Here is a 4,912-nt window from a genome sequence, read left to right as displayed (position 1 = left end):
CATGCTACTGCTACATCCAGTAATCTATTATTCATTTATTGGTTCAGCTGTATAATGGACAGCCAGGGTTGCCCAACTAGTTACAAAACTATTTTAAAGGGCTAATCCTGGGGACAGGGACAAGAACCTACATACATGTAAGATGAGAACAGGACATTAACCCTCAAACACCCGAACGGGGTCCATTTGGACCCCAGGCGTATATTTTTACGTGCTATTTGAATTTTTTTCATTCGAAAAAAAATCCTCCCGTGACTTTGTCGATAAAGTTCTCCTACATTTTTTTGGAGATCGGCACAAATTTGTCAAAATAACAACGGAAGTCTTATGTAAGACCGTCTGGGGTCCATGTATTTGCACTTTCCTACACACGAAATTGTTCGGATGGCCTCAATATGTCTTCAAGGAAGCATTATTGCTTTAATATTATGCAGTTTGCCAAGTAACCTCAACCTTGGGAATTAGGTCATCGGGTTTTTAGAGGTTTGACAATTTGACAATCATATGAGGTCAATGGTCAACCCCATGTTCATGCCTGCAGGCCTTATCCAATTTTTGCATAAATTATGATAATGAGCTGGAATTTTTAAAACTTAATCATGCCAAAAAATACCTCTTACTATGTTTAATCAATATATGTACAAAGATCACAGAAAGAATGCAAAAATTAATATACATTTGAAAGAAACCAAATGGGGTCCATTTGGACCCCGTTCGGGCATTAACGTCACAAAAAAGTTCGGGTGTTTGAGGGTTAAAATCAGAATTATCAACTCCTTACATCTATAGAATTTACATAAGTGTATAAAGACGTAAGCTAATGTGCACTTTAAAAGAGTAATATTTATGTGGGAAGGTCAGGGTCATAATTCACAATGTATGGATCTCCAAGTGAGGTCTGGAGATTAGTTTTGAAGAATGAATAATCTATAGTTTGTGTTTCTGTTTTTCACAGGGACTGAATTTCAAAGAAGGAAGGGAAAGTCTTTGCGGTGTTTGTGTGTTTGTAATAACAATGTTTAATACAATAGAGCCACATAGTTGTAGTGTCATACATGTAATTTCTCTTTGGAAGGTCTTTAAGGAAATAAAACCACCACCATGTGTACCTAATGCCCAAGGCCTCATACCTTCTCCAAATTATGTTTACCTTTATACCACTGACGAATTGTACAACTCAATATTTCTCATTGATTTATGCAAATATGCAAAAAGGTGATCATTTGCATTAATGATTTCAGGTAATTAGTTTGCCCACCTAAATAACAGGCATTGGCCAATAACAGTCTGACAACGGCTAACCTGCAATGAAGTATTTCTCCCTTAATAATTATGCATACAATGTTTTAAGGTTTTAAACAAAGACTGGCAAAGCCAATAGCTGGGCTACAACAATGCGCTCGGGAAGAAATGACATGAGTTTGGGTCCCCTTTTGGCTTGTTATGGACTTGCAGGAGTGTTTGTTGAAAATCTTCGAAATAGAATAACTCAAGAACCGGTTGATGGACTGTGGTCAAGTATCACTTTTGCTTTTGGCCGGAATTTTTTTTTATTCGCCCTGCCTACTAGTTTGGGGTTCTTCAGTGGATGTCATCCATAGAATTAAGTCGTTGTGGCCCAGAAAGCCAATGTCAGTGAGAGATATCGCGTATTAGCCTCCTGTGCAGGCCCCGCGGCGGTGGGGAAGAGTTTTTAACGCGTTATTTTAATATAGCCCGTGGGCGGAAAGCAACCTTCTCTCGGCGGCTATGTAGGGTGGCCGGCTATATTAAAATAACGCGTTAAAAACTCTTCCCTACCGCCGCGGGGCCTGCACAGGAGGCTAGCGCGTATGTCATGTCACTATGGGACGTTGCCCTTTGACATGTACTTGCAGAACCAGTCCTGCAATGCCGCCCGAGCCATTTTGTTGCGGTCTGTCGAATCAACTGCTTGTTTTAAGGTAATCTTTTGCTTAAAATCACCCTTATGTAAGAATGATCCATTTCAAATGACAACTAATTAGGGACAGTGCAGTTTTAACGCAGATAAAATGAGATGCAATGCTCCCTCGTGAAAAGGCTTAAATAGTCTAGTAAGCAAGTGAATTTACGCCGAGCTTCTTCACGGAAGTCCGAATTGACCCTGACGTACTAGTAGGATAAACAGACCGCTACTGCCAAGCACTTCAAAATCAGCACTCCAGGGGAAATTTGGATGTACCAGAAGGGTGTTGGGACGCTCTCCTGGAAGAACTTGAACAGAACAGCCTCCAGTTTAACCCTACCTAGACCGGGCTTTTTTTTGGCATGGGGGGACCGGGGGGAGGGCTCTTTTTTGCCCCCCCCCCTCAGAACTCGAGAACGGTAAGTCGTATGACCACCAAATTTTAGAGGATGGTGTACTAGTAAAAATGTATCATATCTACAGTCTTCGTTTCGTTATGACGTAATATGACGTCATTATGACGTCATTAATGTGATTTTATTGGCCAAAACTGTCTAGATGGGTTTTTCCCTGAAAACTAAATTGTATTCAACATAACTGCACCAAAAGTGTTTATGACAGAATATTAGGGTGTACTAAGTCTTATGTTGCCCATAGCAACACAGGTGACGTCATAAAATGACGTCATGCATATTTAAGATATCCGCCATCTTGGATCATCAATCTTTTCAAAAATAGTTTTTTTCATGATAAAGCCTAAAATACATTGCAAACATACTAAAGACCTTCATTTAAACCTTTTTTGGTAAAAGAAATGGAAGTATTGATGACATTTTAATGAAAATAAGCTATATATACCTGTTCTAATGATATGGTCCGCCATCTTGGATTTTGGCCAATGACGTCATCAAATTAGCAAAAATTATGCATATTCAATGACAAAATTTACATAAAATTATATGGGATGTTATTAAAATTAGAAACCATCAGTAACTTGACATAAAACCCATAAAATTCTATTGTTGAAACAAAAAGTACTAAATTTAGCAAAAAAAGGCCTGCCAGAAACCCGTTGCCATGGCAACACAAAAATTATTATCTTCTTCCAATGATGGAGAATTGTTGCCAACAATATTCTAGAAAAGTCACCAAGTTTGGCCGTTATACGGCCTGCCGTTCAGACGCTAGCACGAAAAGTGGGATTTACCACCAAGGTAAATGTGATGTAAAGCCGGGTAAAGGTTACATTTATCAGTGATTTACCAACATTTACCCGTCGGTAAATGTGCAAATTTACCCGGTATTTACCCGCCTGGTATAGGTGGTAATGTTTGCCTTATTTACCCACATTTACCGGTTTCGTGTAAATACGTATTTAGCGAGATTTACCGTATGCGGTATTTCCCACATATATATACCGAGATTTACCATATGGGGTATTTTTCACATGCATTTCAGGCATTTACCGAGATTTACCATATGGGGTATTTCTCATTTCAGGTATTTACCGAGATTTACCTAGCGTGGTATTTCTGACATTTAGTTGAATTTACCCGTATTTATGCGTACATGCCCTTACCAGAACGACTTGCCATATTTACGCCCTTTACCCATATTTCCTTACGTTGTATCACTCCCCTGAATTACATACAAGCACAAGAAATGGGTTCTGGGCAGAACTCAGAAATATTTATTTAAAAAGCACAGAAATTAAACATAAATTGGCAGTTACCTTTTTTAAAAGGTATGCAAATAAGCATTACATACAAGTAAGTAAATGTTTTACATACAAGTTATACACTTTTTTCTTATATAATGTTCAAAATTAAACATAAATTGGCAGTTACCTTTTTTAAAAGGTATGCAAATAAACATTACATACAAGTAAGTTAAAGTTTTACATACAAGTTATACACTTTTTTCTTATATAATGTTCAAATGATCAATGACCACCTGTGTTGTACTAACAACACACAAAGACATATACATACACATGCAACAGAATAATAATAAATACAAGTAGCATTTCTCATGAACACACAGAATATCAGCAGACGCAATCTAAATATATTATTATCATTCTGTACTAACACACATACTTTGAGAAACTATACACTTGGTTTAACATGTACCAGGAAAAGTTGTCACATTTTCTATGGAAAATCTATACCAACTTGTCGTGTATATCCTGTATGATAAAACTATTCAAAGAAACACTAACATAACAATGAAATTACAAAACTGGCTTGTGATATATGGGTTGACATTCAGTGGAGCTTGCATTGTTTTGCTCTTTTTCCACAATATCAGTGACTTTTTTCTGACACAATGTAAAATGTATCATTGTCACCATATTTTCAAAAATCACTGGAGATTGGAACTGGAATACATTTTTCAGTACATGTTCTGGTAAGGCTAATATAGTAATAAGACCTTAATAGCTTGTGTCTAATCGTCTGACAACCATCAGACACAAAAACAAATCTAAATGTTTGTCAAAATAAGGTTTATAAAATACAGTAACCTATGGTCTCTATCAATACTGACCACCTGAGGCACATCACAATGTTAACTTTTGGGAAATATGATGTAGAACTGCTCATGTATAAACAATCCTATCCACATCTGACTCCACTGCTGCCATGCACACTGGGTAAGGCTGTCTGTTCTGTGTTTGCATGTTGGATGTCTTGGTGTTGGTTTGGAGTCCTTCGGAGTCAGTTCCTGTATGATTGAACAAAAGTATCATTAAACATTGATTCACATCACTGAGAAACATGTCACATGATTACGGTGCAACTTACAAAAGCACTAACTTACTTCAAGATAGCATTTACAAAACATATACAATCTAAACCAAACATCATCAGTAGACCATGTTTAGTTACACAATTTTAGGTGCAAGGGTTACTCAAGCTTTAAAATTAGGTCCAGGTCTAGACATGTACTTGAACTCTGTGTTCACATAATGGTTGAACTTTAATA

The 4,912-nt window shown here is 37.3% G+C and overlaps 1 protein-coding gene across 3 annotated transcripts in view; it reads left to right on the top strand.

Annotated features, from left to right (window-relative positions):
• Positions 1 to 4,912, top strand: part of LOC109475478 (UDP-glucuronosyltransferase 2C1-like) — an 18,138-nt gene that overhangs the window by 6,320 nt on the left and 6,906 nt on the right. The window contains exon 1 of one of the 3 annotated variants that reach the window (XM_019776110.1): positions 1,889 to 1,943. The exons of the other annotated variants lie outside the window; for them this stretch is intronic. The gene's annotated coding sequence lies outside the window, so the exon portion shown is untranslated. Of the gene's footprint in view, positions 1 to 1,888; positions 1,944 to 4,912 lie in introns of those variants that run through there. 3 annotated transcript variants of the gene reach the window in all.

The sequence above is a fragment of the Branchiostoma belcheri genome, unplaced genomic scaffold (assembly GCF_001625305.1).
Source record: "Branchiostoma belcheri isolate BF01 breed outbred unplaced genomic scaffold, Haploidv18h27 scaffold103, whole genome shotgun sequence".
NCBI classification, from domain to species: domain Eukaryota; kingdom Metazoa; phylum Chordata; class Leptocardii; order Amphioxiformes; family Branchiostomatidae; genus Branchiostoma; species Branchiostoma belcheri.
The sequence above is the reverse complement of the archived record's forward strand: the minus strand, read 5'-3'. Positions and strand labels throughout refer to the sequence as shown.